A 17,876-nucleotide genomic window follows, 5' to 3' on the forward strand; every position below is an offset into this window, starting at 1 on the left:
GACTGGCGACTTACGAGTCTGGCGGCTCACTGGTTTGACGACTCACGAGTCTGGTGGCTCACTGGTTTGACGACTCACGAGCCTGGCGACTCACGGATGGCCCCGACGGCGGGTCAGATAGAGGACTAGGCCCAAGGCCCAGAAGGCCGGCTTAAGAGGAAAGCGTAAGGAGTATTCCCTTACAAAGGAAGCAAGACTAGGACTCCACTTGTAATAGAGTAATCCTAATCCTACTAGGACTAGTCATGTAACCCGCCCCTTCAACTTATATAAGGAGGGGCAGGGCACCCCAAGAGGGAGGAGAAGTAATCTCTAAGGCTAGATACAACAAAAGGGGAGCCGGCTTATACAGCGAGTCCCTCATGAGCGTAATGAGACCTAGCCACAAACAGCATGTAGGGCTATTACCGGATGATGTTTCCCGGGGCCCGAAGCTGTCTAGATCCTTGTCTCGTGTGTTGATCCGCCTCGCGTCTCTCGTCTCGATCAACCCCTCTCAAGCTACCACATAGATGCGTTGGCCTCACGACTAAGTCCTCACACTAGGACATCTGCCGTGACAAATCCACGACAGTACCTCCCTGCTGAACTAATAGCAAGGCACACATCAGGTCTGGTACACAACATTGCATACATGATAGAGCCTATGGCTGAAGCATAGGGAACAACTTTCATTTTCTCTCTATCTTCTCCAGTGGTCGGGCATTGTGTCTAACTCAACTTCACACCTTGTAACACAGGCAAGAACCCTTTCTTTGCTTGATCCATTTTGAACTTCTTCAAAACTTTATGAAGGTATGTGCTTTGTGAAAGTCCAATTAAGCGTCTCGATCTATCTCTATAGATCTTGATGCCCAATATATAAGTAGCTTCACCGAGGTCTTTCATTGAAAAACTCTTGTTCAAGTATCCTTTTATGCTATCCAGAAATTCTATATCATTTCCAATCAACAATATGTCATCCACATATAGTATTAGAAATGCTACAGAGCTCCCACTCACTTTCTTGTAAATACAGGCTTCTCCAAAAGTCTATATAAAACCATATGCTTTGATCACATTATCAAAGTGTTTATTCCAACTCCGAGATGCTTGCACCAGTCCATAAATGGATCGCTGGAGCTTGCACACTTTGTTAGTATCCTTTGGATCAATAAAACCTTCGGGTTGCATCATATACAACTCTTCTTCCAGAAATCCATTCAGGAATGCAGTCTTTACATCCATTTACCAAATTTCATAATCATAAAATGCAGCAATTGCTAACATGATTCGGACAGACTTAAGCATCGCTACGGGAGAGAAGGTCTCATCGTAGTCAACTCCTTGAACTTGTCGAAAAACTTTCGCAACAAGTCGAGCTTTGTAGACAGTAACATTACTTTCAGCGTCAGTCTTCTTCTTGAAGATCCATTTATTCTCGATGGCTTGCCGATCATCGGGCAAGTCAACCAAAGTCCACACTTTGTTCTCATACATGGATCCCATCTCAGATTTCATGGCCTGAAGCCATTTCGCGGAATCTGGGCTCATCATCGCTTCCTCATAGTTCTTAGGTTCGTCATGCTCAAGTAACATGACCTCCAGAACAGGATTACCGTACCACTCTGGTGCGGATCTTACTCTGGTTGACCTACGAGGTTCGGTAGTAACTTGATCTGAAGTTTCATGATCATTATCATTACCTTCCTCACTAATTAGTGTAGGGATCATAGGAACTGATTTCTGTGATGAACTACTATCCAATAAGGGAGCAGGTACAGTTACCTCATCAAGTTCTACTTTCCTCCCACTCACTTCTTTCAAGAGAAACTCCTTCTCTAGAAAGGATCCATTCTTAGCACCGAATGTCTTGCCTTCGGATCTGTGATAGAAGGTGTACCCAATAGTCTCCTTTGGGTATCCTATGAAGACACATTTCTCCGATTTGGGTTCGAGCTTATAAGGTTGAAGCTTTTTCACATAAGCATCGCAGCCCCAAACATTAAGAAACGACAACTTGGGTTTCTTGCCAAACCACAGTTCATAAGGTGTCGTCTCAACGGATTTAGATGGTGCCCTATTGTCGGATCTAGGGTTCTGGCAAAACCCTTAAGGTTCGAACTCTGGGGTGCGCGCGAAGTTCTTCCCCTCCTACCGATCTACACCCTAGCTCGCTAAGATCTCGTGGACGAACTCGATGAACTCGCAACGCAGAAAGACACGAGATTTATACTGGTTAGGGACACCATTGTGGTGTATACCCTACTCCAGTGTGGTGGTGGTGGATTGCCTCTTGGGCTGATGATGAACAGTACAAGGGGAAGAACAGCCTCCTGAGGTTGAGAGTTCTTGTGCTTGGCGAACTTGCGCGTGTGAGGATGGAGTAGATCCAGTCCAAGATGAGATGCCTCTACGATGGTGGCTAGTTCTACTTATATAGGCCCTGGTCCTCTTCACAAATATTGAGCGGGAAGGGAGCCAACAACGGCGGGCAATTTGAAAGGGGACAACTAGTACAAGCTATCCTGACAAAAGCGGTCTTTGCCTGCAAAAGGTCCTGGCGCTGACGCCGTCTTGGGCTCCATGGTGACCTCCGTCTTGCCGTCCTTCTGGTCTTGGTCTCGTTGCACCGATATGGAAACCTTTGCCTGATGCCTCGGTACTCTGCGCCTGCGCTTGCCCCCTTAGCACCAAAGAGGAAAGCACCAAAGAGGAAACAAGCACGCTGCGTGCGCTGGCGCCCGCCTGGTGCCGATCGTCATGGCTCACGTCACGAGAGCCTCGCGAGGTTTGCCCCGCCTTGATATCTCCGCTCCTCGTGAGCCTGCCTGGAGAGGTAGCTCCTTAGGAGGTCTTGCGTCGTCCGCCTCGCGAGGCTCCTGAATGCCTTGTTGATGAAGATGGGCCGTACAGGCCCGTTAGCAGAGCCACGCCGTGGGCCGCAGGCAGGCAAGTCTGGGGACCCCCGTTCCCAGAACACCGACAGTAGCCCCCGGGCCCAAGGTGCGCTCGGGTTTGGCTTCGAGGCGAAGCCAAGGGTCAAGTACGGAGTGCCGCAGGCCCCAAAAGCCTGCGGCTTCGGTCGACGCGTTGCGGTTGATTGGACGTGGGCGTCTCTGCTTCCCCATGATGCCTCGGCAACTGCTCGACTTGACAAGTCCTGCGACATGCAAGGAAAACCATCATTACCTGTGATCGTGGGGGGCGCTGGTTGGCCTTCTCTTGCTATAAATGGGGAGGGGGGCGGAGCCTCCGTCGCCCATCTCTTCCTTGCTCGCTTGCTTCTTCCTCCTTGCTCCATTGCTAGCAGCGCCACCAATGGCGCCACGAAGGAAGTTCTCAGCCTCCGAGAAGGGGAAAGCCCCTCGCGAGGGACCCGGCTCCCCGGCGCCCAAGCGCGGACGCGATCATCCGTGGAAGCACGTCGCGACCCCCGCCGCAGCCCACCGTCGTGGCGGCGCCGCGGCACGCGCGGGGGGGGGGGGGGGGGGGGTCGTCCCAGCCATGGCAGTCCAGTCGACGAAGGGAGGCGTGCCCTGGTGGCGCGGCCTCCCCGTCCGCGCTTCCATTCGGCGGAAGTGTCGCCGGAGTTCGTCGTCTAGTTGGGGAACCCGGCCGGCAACTGGCTCCAGCTTCTGCGCTTCTTCGTCGACGAACTGCCGGCCTCTGATCCAGGCGGGCTCTGGTTGCAGGCGGATGGTTGCTGCAACAAGGCCTCTTGGGTCGTGGTTGAGACTTCTGCTGCGGGCAACATAGCCCTGGCCCGTGGCTGGTAGACGTTCGCCCGCATGCGCGGCCTGGGCAGGCGGTGCACCCCCCACTTCAAGTATGATGGTGAAGCGACCCTCTATGTGAGGGTGTTTGGGGAAGATGGTCACCGCGCCGGGTGCTGCCCTGAGGCGAACGACGGCGAGGAGGTGCTCGGCCTTGGCGACGGTCGCGACGAGGATGAGGGCAAGCCCGCCCTCGGCGGCGACCATGTCTCGTCCAGCTATGGCGTCTCTTCCTCCGGTGACAGCTCCAACAGTGGTGGCTACGACCAGCCGCCGCACCGCCGCGCCCGCTTTGAAGGCGGCAGCGGGTCGTCTCATCGCCACGCCTCCGTGAAGCGCGAGGAGGGGTCTGGCTAGGCTCGAGATGTCGCTGGGGACCTGCCTCCGTAGATCGCTGCAGCGCTGCTTTTGTTTTGCTCTTTTTTCTGCATCAAAAATGAAACCAGTATGGGCCCAGAGGGGCGTGTATCGAACTGTGGTTCCTTGGTTATTGCACTATGCGTGTTGCTCCCATGCCGCGTTGTTATTTCGCGCAAAGATAACTTAACTTGGTGCATTCGGGATGCCCTCTTCCTTACGAGGTGTTTGCTTCCTCATGTCCATCTTGACCTAGTGGTCTGTGTTTGCTCAGGAACTGCAAAAATTCATTAGAAGGTGCGCTAGAAGATTTGCCGTTCACCCAAGCCTTGACCTAGTGCTTTGCATCGCGGTACCCGAGGGGCACGGACTAGGAGAGATGCACCAGTTTTTGGGCTCGAACGAGGGTGGCTCGCGAGAAGGCAGAGAGGAGAAAAATGCTCGTGAGGGAACCTGCCTAGCCCCCTCGCGAGGTATGCGAGAGAGAGAACATGAGCGATATAGAGCCGGAAAATGCGGTAAGTGGCGAGGGAATCAGAGCCAGAAAATGCGGTAAGAGGCGAGGGAATCGAATCAGCAAGGGACACCAAAAGCAAACTTTGATTAAGAAAAAGCGAGCGAACTACGGAAAGCAAATGAAAAGCCGCGTCTGGCACCTAATCTAGTCTTCAAGTCTTCTCAGCAGCGCGGAGCTAAGTGCTGCCACTAGGCGTGGGAGGGAGCCCCACGGCCTGAGGCCGGCGCTCCTAAGACTCCGGGGCGTGTACAGCCCCACTCATTATTACGTGAGAGTGTCACGGGCGGCGATTCTTCACAGGCACCGGGCCTTCTTCACAGGCTCTGGGCCTTTCTTCACAGGCTCTGGGCCTTGCTTCATGGGTAGAACTTCCGAAGGTGCTGGATGTTCCAGGCGTTCTGGATGGGTATCCCGTCCTGCGTCTCCAGGCGCGCGGCGCCAGGCCTGGAGACATGGACGACCCTGAACGGGCCCTCCCACATGGGTGAGAGCTTGTGCAGCCCTTCCCTGGAGAGGACCCGCCTCAGGACAAGGTCGCCCAACTCGAGCGTCCTGGAGCGGACGTTGCGGCAGTGGTATCGCCGCAGCGCTTGCTGGTACCTTGCCGCCCTCAGTGCAGCTTCGCGACGATGTTCCTCCCCTAGCACGAGATCCATCCCTCACATGGCGTCCTGCTGCATTTCGTCGAACACCAGGCCCGTGCAGAGCGATGCTTGACCTCGTGAGGAAGGACTGCTTCAGCTCCGTAGAGAAGGAAGAATGGGGTCTCGCCCGTTGGCTTGGTGGCGGTGGTGCGGATGGACCATAGCACGGACTGAAGCTCGTCGTGCCAGCCCCTGCCGCAGGCCTCGAGCTTCTTCTTGAAGGTCCTGGTCTTGAGGCCCCTCAGGACCTTCGCGTTGGCGCGTTCGTCCTGACCATTGCTCCTGGGGTGCGCCACCGAAGCGTAGCAGATCTGCGTTCCAAGGTTAGCATAGTAGGTTTTGAAGAGGTTACTAGTAAACTGCGAGCCGTTATCTGTGATGATGCGGTTGGGGACCCCGAAGTGGCTCACGAGGCCCTTGATGAACTTGACAGCAGAGCCGACTGGGATGGTACGGACGGCTTCCACTTCCGCCCACTTGGTGAACTTGTCGATGGCGACGTAGAGGTAGCGGTAGCCCCCTGGCGCTCGAGGGAACGGGCCCAAGATGTCCAGCCCCTAGACCGTGAACGGCCACGTGAGCGGGATGGTCTGGAGGCCCTGAGCCGGCTGATGAATTCGCTTGGCGTGGAACTGGCAAGCTTCGCAGGACTTCACCAATTCGGCTACGTCGTTGAGCGCCGTGGGCCAGTAGAATCCACTGCGAAACACCTTGCCGACGAGGGTCCATGACGATGAGTGGTGCCGCAGTCCCCACTGTGTATGTCACCCAACAACTCCTTTCCTTGGTCACTAGAGATGCAGTGCAGCGTAACATCGTTCGGTCGCTTCCTGTACAACTCACCGTCCTGGATACAGTATGCCGTGGCCTACCGGGCCACACGCTTTGCGTCCTCTTCCTTCTCCGACAGCGTCCCTTGCATCAGGTACTCCTTGAATTCCTGGGTCCAGCATTCCTCCTGGGGCTCGAGCGCCAAGAGCAGGCGAGCTCCTGAGGTCGGGCCACAGGCTGGGGCTCCCGTGGCAGGAGGCTGTGGGAGCTCATCCCGAGGCTGAGCCGTGCTTGAAAGTGGTGGTGTCACTGATGGCTTGAAGAGCCGTTCCTCAAAGACGCCAGGCTCTTGCGGCTGCCGCTTGTATGCCCTCCTGGCGATGTCGTCGGCTTCCTTGTTGGTGCCCCGGGGCACGTGTTGCAGCTCCAGGCCCAAGAACTGCTTTTCCATCTTGCGCACCTCCGCGAGGTATGCCTCCATATGCTCGTCCTTCGGCTCGTATACTTTGTTGGAGAAGTTGACGAGGAGCTGCGAGTCGCCTCTAACGGTAAGGCGCTTCACCCCCAGAGCTGCCGCGGCCTTCAGGCCAGCTATGAGGCCTTCGTATTCTGCGATGTTGTTGGAGACCTTCTCGCCGTGCTGAAGGTAGAGTTGCACGGTGTAGTAGAGCTTATCCTAAGTGGGCGAGATTAGTACTGCTCCAGCCCCTGCGCCTTGGTGCGCGAATGCGCCATCGAAGTACATGACCCAACCGTCCGGTGCCTCGCTCCCTGGCGAGGTGGATCGGTCCTCACCTTCTTCAAGTGTTGGGGCATCCGTCCATTCCGCCACAAAATCAGTGAGCGCGGCCCCCTTGATGACACTGGTAGTGCTGAACTCCAACTGGAATGCTTGCAGCTCGATGTTCCATTCAGCGACCCTTCCAGCTGAGTTCGGGCTCCTGAGCACCCTCTCCAATGGGTAGGCCGAGACGACCTTGATGGGGTGGCCCTGGAAGTAGTGCCGCAGCTTGCGTGAGGCCACCAAGAGCACGAGCAGGAGCTTCTGAGGCATGGGGTATCGTGCCCTCGCGTCCCGTAACACGGTGCTGACAAAGTACACCGGGTGTTCGACGAGGGCTGGCGCGCTGTTAAGGCTCGGGTCTTGCGGAGATTGGGGCATCTCCTGAGGTGGAGGGGCTCCTGAGGCCTGCCTGCTTTCGGGAATTTCGGCAACATCGTCTTGCCGAGCTTGGTCTTCTGCTGCTAAGGCTTCTGTGGTGCCTTCCTAACCCTGCATTACTTCAACAATAGCTTGGCGCAATGCGCCCTTGGCTTTGTGCTCCTCCCGAACCGCCACCAGCACTGCGCTGGCGGAGTACGGGGTGGCGGCAAGGTACAACACTAGGGGCTCAAGAGGTCGTGGTGCCACCATCACCGGGGGGCTGGTCAGGTCCTTCTTGAGGTCTTGGAAGGCTCGGTCGGCCTCCGGGGTCCACTCGAACGGGCCCTTCTTCTTCATGAGCTTGAAGAAGGGTAAGGCGCGCTCTCCCAACTTGGAGATCAAACGCCCCAACGCAGTCACCCATCCCGCCAGCTTCTGCATCTCTTTGAGGGTCTGTGGTGGGCTCATGTCCTCGATGGCCTTGATCTTCTCCAGGTTCGCCTCGATCCCTCTGTGGGACACGAGGAACCCCAGCAGCTTGCCGGAAGGGACACCGAACACACACTTCTCCGGGTTAAGCCGCAAGTTCACCTGGCGCAGGCTCTCGAAGGTCTCCTCCAAGTCTTGAATCAAGGTTCTCGCCTCCCGAGACTTTACCACTATGTCGTCGACATAGGCCTCTGTGTTTCTCCCGAGTTGCCGCCCCAAGGCGATGTGCTTCAGCCGCTGAAAGGTCGCGCCTGTGTTGCGCAGCCCGTAGGGCATGCAAGTGTAGCAGTACACCCCACACGGGGTCAGGAAGGCTGTCTTCTCCACATCTTCCACCGCCATCTTGATCTGGTGATACCCTGAGAACACATCCAGGAAGCACAACAGGTCGCACTCGGCGGTGGATTCGACGATCTGATTGATGCGTGGGAGCGGGAACGGATCTTTCCCAGAGTGTGGGCAGCGCCGCCACCAACTCCTGAGAAGGGCTTGCTGAGACTGAGCCGCTCGGGCGGCACATGAAGGAGGCTGAAGGCCTCCACGGAGAGCAAGTTGAGGCCGGCACCACCATCGATGAGGGTCTTGGTAACAGCCACATTGCAGATGGTGGGCGTGCAGAGCATTGGGAGCATGCCCGAGCCGGTGGTGGAGTCAGGGTGGTCTTCTAAGCTGAAGGTGAGGTCGGCCTCTGGCGCAGCCCAACCCGGCGGAGCCCCCGGGCGCTTGGAAGCGGCCCCAATCTGACGGAGGAACGACTTGACGTGGCGATCTGAAGGCGGTGCTTGAGAGCCGCCCAGCAGGGCTGCGACTGCGTGGTGCGCCGGCACCGCGTAGCGAGCAGTGAAGAGGTTGCGGAGTTCCCCCCAGGACGCCACCGTGGATCCAGGGAGGTTGAGCAGCCAGGCGTGTGGCTCGCCGGCGAGGGCCATGGGGAACCAGTTGGCCATGACCTTGTCGTCGCCCCCGGCCTTGAGGACGGCCTCCTCGTACGCCAGTAGGAACGGCGACGGGTCCACCGCGCCATCGTAGCGCGGCGGCATCTCCGGCCTGAACTTGGGTGGCCATCGCACCTGCCGCAGGGCGGGGGCCAGGGCTCCGAGCCCCCTGGCCCCGTCGTCAGCACCGGCCGCCGGAGCAGGTGGCGGGGCACCTGCCATGGGGGCGAAGTGCGGTGGCGCCGGGCGTAGGCTGGTGGAGAGGAGCTACGGCGCACCCCTACCTGGCGCGCCAGATGTCGGATCTAGGGTTCCGGCAAAACCCTTAAGGTTCGAACTCTGGGGTGCGCGCGAAGTTCTTCCCCTCCTATCGATCTACGCCGTAGCTCGCTAAGATCTCGCGGACGAACTCGACGAACTCGCAATGCAGAAAGACACGAGATTTATACTGGTTCGGGCCACCGTTGTGGTGTAATACCCTACTCCAGTGTGGTGGTGGTGGATTGCCTCTTGGGCTGATGATGAACAATACAAGGGGAAGAACAGCCTCCTGAGGTTGAGGTGTTCTTGTGCTTGGCGAACTTGCGTGTGTTAGGATGGAGTGGATCCAGTCCAAGATGAGATGCCTCTACGGTGGTGGCTAGTTCTACTTATATAGGCCATGGTCCTCTTCTCAAATATTGAGCGGGAAGGGAGCCAACAACGGCGAGCAATTTGAAAGGGGACATCTAGTACAAGCTATCCTGACAAAAGCGGTCTTCGCCTGCAAAAGGCCCTGGCGGGGATGCCGTCTTGGGCTCCATGGTGACCTCCGTCTTGCTGTCCTTCTGGTCTTGGTCTCGTTGCACCGATATGGAAACCTTTGCCTGATGCCTCGGTACTCTACGCCTGTGCTTGCCCCCTTAGCACCAAAGAGGAAACAAGCACGCTGTGTGCGCTGGTGCCCGCCTGGTGCCGATCGTCATGGCTCACGTCATGAGAGCCTCGCGAGGTTTGCCCCGCCTTGATATCTCCACTCCTCGCGAGCCTGCCTGGAGAGGTAGCTCCTTAGGAGGTCTTGCGTCGTCCGCCTCGCGAGACTTGGCCCCTCGCGAGGGTCCTGAATGCCTTGTTGATGAAGATGGGCCGTACAGGCCCGCTAGCAGAGCCACGCCATGGGCCGCAGGAAGGCAAGTCTGGGGACCCCCGTTCCCAGAACGCCGACACCTATTTAACGGGAATGCAGCCGTCTCTAAAGCATAACCCCAAAACGATAGCGGTAAATCAGTAAGAGACATCATAGATCGCACCATATCTAATAAAGTGCGGTTATGACGTTCGGACACACCATTGCGTTGTGGTGTTCCGGGTGGTGTGAGTTGCGAAACTATTCCGCATTGTTTCAAATGAAGACCAAACTCGTAACTCAAATATTCTCCTGCACGATCAGATCGTAGAAACTTTATTTTCTTGTTACGATGATTTTCCACTTCACTCTGAAATTCTTTGAACTTTTCAAATGTTCCGGACTTATGTTTCATCAAGTAGATATACCCATATCTGCTCAAATTATCTGTGAAGGTGAGAAAATAATGATACCCACCGCGAGCCTCAATATTCATCGGACCAGATACATCAGTATGTAAGATTTCCAACAAATCTGTTTGTCGGCGTTCTGGGAACGGGGGTCCCCAAACTTGCCTGCCTGCGGTCCACGGCGTGGCTGGGCCAGCAGGCCGTACGACCCATCTTGCTCAACAAGGCATCCGACCCTCGCGAGGGTCCAAGCCTCGCGAGGCGGACGATGCAAGACCTCCTCTGGAGTAGCCTGGCTAGGCAGGCTCGCGAGGAGCGGATATATTAAGGCGGGGCAAAACCTCACGAGACCCTCGTGACGTGAGCCATGACGCACGGCACTAGGTGGGCGCCACCGCGCACAGTGTCCTTGTTTCCTCTTTGGTGCTAAGGAGGCAAGCACAGGCGAAGAGTACCGAGGCATCAGGGAAAGGTTGCTATATTGGTGCAACGAGACCAAGACCAGGAGGATGGCAAGACGGAGGTCATCGTGGAGCCCAGGACAGCGTCACCACCAAGGCTTTTCGCAGGCGAAGACCACTTTTGTCAGGATAGCTTGTACTAGCTGTCCCCCTTCAAATTTGCCCACCGTTGTTGGCTCCCTTCCCGCTCATTATTTGGGAAGAGGACCAGGGCCTCTATAAATAGGTTTAGCCACCGCAGTAGAGAGGCATCGAGCAATTCACCCAGCTCTTGCCCGCAAAGATACCAAGCACAAGAACACCTCGACCTCAGGAGGTGGTTCTTCCCTTGTAACTGTTCATCATCAGCCCAAGAGGCAATCCACCACCACCACACTGGAGTAGGGTATTACACCACAGCGGTGGCCCGAACCAGTATAAATCTCGTGTCTTTCTGTGTTGCGAGCCAGTCGAGTTCGTCCGCGAGATCTTAGCGAGCTAGGGCGTAGATCGGTAGGAGAGGAAGACTTCGCGTGCACCCCAGTGTTCGAACCTTAAGGGTTTGCCGGAACCCCACACCCGACATTTGGCGCGCCAGGTAGGGGTGCGCCATAGCTTCCTTTCCGTCCGTTCGCCGCTCCGTCGCTCCGTCGTCTCCATGGCGGACGCTCGCCGTGCTCGAGCTGAGCGTCGGGCTGCCCTCACCGCCCCCATCGCTCAGACGGCTCCCGTTGGCGGGCCACCTCGTCGATCTTCGTCCCCCGCCGCCAACGCCGCCACCGGCCCGGCGGGGAACGAGCAGCAGGCTTCTTTGCTGCATCCTTCAGTGCGGCAGGATGGCCGCACCACCACTCCATCGCTGACCCCTGCCGGTTTTTCGTCTCATGCGCACCGCGCTCCCATGGAGGCACGGGCCGCGCTCCTCGCGGCGAATGAGCTCCTGCGTTATCGCCCTATCGACGACCTCTACGGGGAGTGGCTCGACCGCGTCGCCGTGCTCGTCCGCGCCGCAGGGGGCTCTCCGGCGCTGTCCCTCTCTCTGCCACCCCCTCAACCAGCCATGGGTGGCGAGGCTCATGGCGTGCCTCCGCCACTTCAGCCCCAAGATGGTGCCTTGGCACCGAGGCGCGCGGCTCCGCGGCGCGATCCGCCGCGCCCGGTGCCCGCGCGCGAGGCAATCTGCCAAGAAATCCGCGGCCGCGACAAGCTGCACCCGCGCTCCCCGCGCCACCTCGTTAAGACCCTGCGCCGCCTGCAGCGGCGTAGCGCGGACCTCGTCAAGATCAAGCTCCGCCTCCGAAGCGGGCCCCGGCAACCACGGCCGGCTGCCGCGCCTTCACCCCCGAGCTGTGTAGCGTCGCCTGGCCAGGCAAGTTCAAGCCGGATCTGCCTCCCCGCTACCACGACACCGCCGACCCCGCAGAGTTCCTGCAGCTCTATGAGCTGAGCATCGAAGCGGCCAACGGGGATGAAAAAGTCATGGCGAACTGGTTTTCCATGGCTCTCAAGGATGGAGCACGCTCCTGGCTCCTGAACCTGCAGCACGGCTCGATCTCCTCCTGGGACGAGATGCGCGACCGCTTCGTCACCAACTTCCAAGGCACTCGCGACCGCCCACCGGCCGCGGGTGATCTACGCCGCATCAAGCAGCAACCAGGTGAGACCCTCCAGAAGTACATCCAGCGCTTCAACAGCACCCGCCTCAAGATCCGCAAGGTCACGGACGAGGCAATCATCTCCGCGTTTTCCGATGGCGTCCGTGAGGAGCTCTGCACATCTCAGGAGCTGTTCAACATGGCAACCAAGTGCGCAAGAGCCGAGGAGGGACGCCTTTCCCTCCTCGACCTGCCAGCTGCAGGAGCGGAGGAAAAGAAGTCCAAGCCCAAGGACGTGAAGCGCAAGGAGGCGGTGGTGCTAGCAGCAGAGCCCGACACCAAGCGGGGCAGAGATCAGCCCGAGTCGTCCAAGAACGGCCGACCGTTCTGCGCCTTCCACAACTTGAACACCCACAACACCAGCGACTGCCAAGAGCGCAGAGCCATACGAGAGGGACGCTACGGTCGACGCCCCGAGCACAGCGACCAGGGCTACGGCCGCGGAGGAGGACGTGGAGGCGGACGCTGGGACGATCGCGGCCCACGCCAGGAGTGGCGCGACCGGCCTCGTGAGGACCACTGGCAGGACCAACCTCGCAAGGGCGCCTAGAGGGATCTGCCTCGTGAGGATCGCCCCCAGGGCAACACTGGTCTACCTCCACTGCCGCCACCAAGAAGGAATGATGACCACCACCATGACGAGAGGGCTGGGGGCTTCCAGGAGCCACGAGCAATCGCCTGCATCTTGGGCGGCACCCAGGCCCCAGCCTCTCAGCGCATCTTCAAACAGTTTGCTCGCGAGGTGAACGCGGCGCTCCCCAAGCTCGAGGCCACGCGCCCGCTCAGGTGGTCCCAATGTGCCATCACTTTCAACTCGGCGGATCAGCTCAAGTGCGCAGCCACCGCTGGCGCCCTCCCTATGCTGTGCTCCCCAGTCATCAGCAATCTGCAGGTCACCAAGACCCTCATCAACGGTGGCGCGGGGCTCAACGTCCTGTCCGTCGACACGTTCAATAACCTCCAAGTGCCATATGAACAGCTCCATCCCACCAAGCCTTTCTCAGGAGTGACCGACGGCTCCACCACACCGATAGGGCAGGTCCGCCTGCCTGTCACCTTCGGGGAGCACAAGAACTATCGCACTGAGCTCATCGACTTTGATGTGGCGCACATCCGCCTGCCGTACAATGCCATCCTCGGGTATCCAGCCTTGGCCAAGTTCATGGCAGTCAGTCATCACGGCTACAATGTTCTCAAGATGCCAGGAAGCAGAGGAATCATCACTGTCCCGTGTGAAGAGAATGATGCGGTGTGCTCCCTCGAGCGCGCCTTTCAAGCCACAACAATCGACGACCCCGACAGCAGGAGGGAAGGCCCTCCGGAGGCCATCCCCAAGAAGAAACAGCCGCGCCGTACGGGACCTCACGAGGATGGCGTCGCGGCCGAAGCCTCATGGGGATGAGCGCCCGCTCCAGGGGCGCCTCCCTCCATCACATAGGAAGGCGTGCCCGGCGCCCTCCTTTGGCAGGGCTCGGGGGTTCTCTTCTGGAGGGCCTCTGACCTTGCCAACCTCACGAGGGAGGCGCTCGGGCACCACTTGGAGGCGTGCTTCGCAACACGTGACCCTCGGGAGAGCACAAGGCAAGGAGTGCCCAACACTCAGGAGTTCATCACCAAGACCACTCAGGAACTGCAAGAAGCAAGAGCCATGCGCGGCAACAGCCGCTCATGAGGCGCAGCATCCTGGCGAGGATGTGGGGCTACGTGTCTGCATCGACGTCCCCGGGCTCAGCAGGGCCGCATCTCAGGAGCGCTTCTGGCCTTCGTGTGTGGGCCGCTGCGAGGGCCCTCCCCACAGCTACGTCCGCATGCTCTTCGGCCTGCCGAGCGTGGCGTCAGCCTATCAGCGTGACTTGCGGCGTGTCCTGGCGGCTCAGGAGGCCAGGTACCACGCCGTCCTGGAGGAGATGGAGACGGTCTTCAGGGAGCCTCCCGAGCCCCCAGAGCCTCCCGAGGCTCAGGGTGCCGGTGGCTCATGAGGAGTCATTTCTTCAACACACGCCTTCAGCTGCACCAACTCTCCCTCGCCTACAGAACCAGGTGACATCTTCCAAGCACGTTTAGCTAGGAGCGCCCTTCGGGCTGCATTATTCCCAGGCCACATGGGTCCGTCCTTGTGGCATGTATCCATTTTGCTTATGTCTTTAGCTTACCTTGTCGGGGGCGCCCCTCGGGCTGCATCATCCCCAAGCCGCTCGGGCCGGACCCAGTGGCATGTATCTTCATGCATTTATCCAAGTTAACCTGCTCTCCATGCTTAACCTGCTAACGGCTGTCGCCTCCTCGATTGCCGCCCGCCACGGGCCTGTTCTTCCTATGCAATTCGCTTGCACGTTAAAAGGGGGGCTCCCGAGCATCGCGACTCAGGAGCTCCTACTGGCTCTCCAGCCCTCACCCCCTGGCCTTGCCCACGACATCGCGACGTGGCATACCAGCGGCGGCTAAGCTCGCTCGAGGGCCGGGACGTGAGGACGTAGAGTGCTTGCATCTAACCGCCTTGCAGGGACATACAGTTACCAAGACTCAAGACCAGGCGCAACCCGCCTTGAGGTAGGGCCTCGTGAGTCCCGCGCTGGCTCACGAGTGCCCAGATACACCTCGCAGCCCTGCCGTGCAAGCCACGTGTCAGGGCGGGGCTGTACACACCCCCGGGGCTGCTCCCGGAGGGCCCCCCATCCCACGCCCAAGTGGGAGCACCATGCTCCGCGCTGGCTGTCGACACTGCCGAGGAGCAGCTATGCCCGTGCACAAGCGGAAGCACTATGCTCCGCGCTGGTGATAAACAACTGAGGGCGGCCCCATGGTCGTACCAACCTCAGGGAGCCCAGAGCTCAACGCCCAGCCTCACCACAACGCCTCCCCTCGGGAGAGCCGCACGAGGGGGCTGCGCCCGGGTCACGCCCAAGCGCATGCCACCCAACCAGGTCCCCCGGACCTGGGCGTCGCGTGCCCCTCCTGAGGCCTCGGCAAGGGCAGGTATGGAAATTGTTTGCGCGTCAAGGGGGACTCCTGAGCATCGTGACTCAGGAGCCCAACTGGTCACGTAGCCCCTCACTCCTTGGTCCGTCCTAGTCTCTGGTTGGCCCAATGGCGGTTGAGGTATGCGCGGGGCCGGGCTCTGCCGACATAGAACATCAATCTATCCTCACAAACTCTCCCTATATGCTGTTTGCGCGTCAAGGGGGACTCCTGAGCATCGCTACTCAGGAGCCTAACTGGTCACGTAGCCCCTCACTCCTTGGACCATCCTGGTCTCCGGTCGGCCGAACGGCGGTTGAGGTATGCGCGGGGCCGGGCTCTGCCGACGCAGAACAGAGCAAATAGGGAGGAAAACGCAAAATCTCGAAGCAAATATTACAAGCACATTGTTCTCACAATACCAAATGAAAAGTCTAAACGCCTCCACGAGGCCTGATGCATGTCGCAGGAACAGAACGGGAAGAATGGCCGCCGGTCACCTCTAGACGTCGCCGTCGCCTGCGGAAGGTACTTCCCCATGAGCAATCTTGTCTTCACCTTCACCACCAGCTGCAAGGTCGACAACATCGCCGGACAGAGGAGCGAAGACAAAGCTGCGGAACTTCCTCAGCAAGGCCCCCACCTGATCTTGCACGACCGTGGCAGCCGCCTCGTATTGATCTTCAGCTACAGGCTCCAGGAGCTCGTCAAGGCAAGCCTTCGGGTCGCGAAGGTGCAGGTGGCTAAAGACGCGGGTCAGCGCGGCTGAAGACAGGACGCGGGCTTCTGCTTCCGCCATGGGACCGAGGCCATCAACGACCTCCTCAAGCGCCCTCACCACGAGAGGAAGCAGCTGGGCGGGGCCGTTCTTGTCGGCGTCCAGCGGCTTCTCTAGGCCGTTCTCATAGAGCGTCTTCAGCGCTTTGCGAGATCTCTTCTCGAGATCAGCAAAGGCCACGCGGTCCTCGGCCAGGACTCGCGCCTTGGCGTCATGATCGGCCTCCCTCGTCCCCATCTTCCACTCCAACTCTTCCAACCGGCTGCGCTCGGCGGCCTGCTTCTTCTCCAGCTCCGCCAGCTCAGCATCGCGGTTCTTGACGGCTTCTTCCCGAGCCTTCATCTCCTCCTCCTTCGCTTGGCAGCAGCGTACCTCCTCGGCGTGCTTGTCGTGCATGCTCTGCAACTCGCTCTCCAGCTCTTGGCAGCGGTCACAGGCGGCCTTGGCGTCTTTCAGCGCCGCCTCGCGATCGGCTGCCTCGCTGGCGGCTCCTCGCTTCTCCTTCTCCGAAGCCGCAGCAGCCTGGCCTAGCGCCGCGCGAACCGCCAGGTCGGAGTGAAGCCAGCCAGAGGCCAACTCCAGACGCCCGGCCACCAGGCGCGGGTCCGCGCTCAGGAGATCCGCCTGCAGCTGGGTCATCTCTGAAAGGGCGCGCTCCAAGACAGCGGCAGGAACAGGAGAACCAGGGAGTGGAGCTGCGGCGGTAGGAGGAAGAGACATCGTCACCAGCGCTTGGGAGACCGCGGACTCTGGAGCAGCTGGGACCTGGTCTGCCGCGCCAAGCGCCGGCACCTCCGGAGCCAGCGGGGTCATGGGGTCTGTTTCCACGCGGTAATGTTCCTCTTGGCCCCGGGAGGACGACCGGGCTGGGGAGATGCGGGTGCTGCTACCTCCTTTCTCCGCGGAGGGAGGCACGGCCGCCGTATCCTCCTTCCTCTTCTTCGCCGAAGATGTCGGCCTGATCAACCAAGGGAGAGCATCAGGAAATAACAAGCACCAACAGGGATACAGGGAAGCTCGAGAGACCTACCGGTCCACCGCGAGGTACTCCACCTTCCGCTTGGGAAGCTTGAAGCCTGACAGCATCGGGACCTGAGGAGCAGGCGCTCGGGTCCCAGCAGCAGCAGGCGGTGCAGAGGCAGAGCCGGATCCGGCCCCAGGAGGTGTCGGGGTAGAGGCGGCGCCACGGGCCACCAGCGATGACCTGCCCTTCGTTGGGACGAGGAGTTGCTCCCTCACCTCCTAACGGGCGTCGACCTCAGCATCGTCAGGCAAGGCACGGAGAATCTCGGCGTTTCTCAGAGGGGAAGTCTCCCCCACCTCTTCCAGAGCCTTCTCCGAGTCCACCTCCTCTTCTTCCTCTCCGCGGGACTCGCCAGAAGACACCTCCACCAGTTTTTGCACTGTAGGAGCTCCCGGAAGCGTCGGCGGCACCAGCCCCCGCGCATCAAAAGTCGGCCTGGAGGCGATGAATTCGTCCCGGTCCCTGCGTTGGAACAGGGGAACGAAGGCTCTAGGCGGGTACTCCTGGTTGTCCCCGACTATGAGGCGCAGGACGGCGTCCAGTTCATCGCCAGGCAGGTCCCCTGGCCTCAGGCGGGTCTTGTTCTCCTCTTCTTCAAGCTCCCAGAGGGGGTGCGCGCGCGCCTGGAGTGGGGCAACCCGCAACATCAAGAACTCCCTCAGGAGCACCGCCGCCGTTACCTTGGACGCTCTCGCATTGCCCGGCTTCAGGTCGGTCACCATCTGCCCCAACACTAGTGATGCCCGCTCATCGGTGAGCTCCGCCTTGGGCCACCCCTTGCCCTGCCGGGGCGCCTCCGTCGGCAACGCCAGGCGCGGATCGGCATGCTGGGCATCCATCATAACCCATTGGATCGGATGTTATCGGCCCTCTTCCCGGTGCTCGAGATCGAGT

The sequence above is a fragment of the Triticum aestivum genome, chromosome 2D (assembly GCF_018294505.1).
Source record: "Triticum aestivum cultivar Chinese Spring chromosome 2D, IWGSC CS RefSeq v2.1, whole genome shotgun sequence".
Classification (NCBI taxonomy): domain Eukaryota; kingdom Viridiplantae; phylum Streptophyta; class Magnoliopsida; order Poales; family Poaceae; genus Triticum; species Triticum aestivum.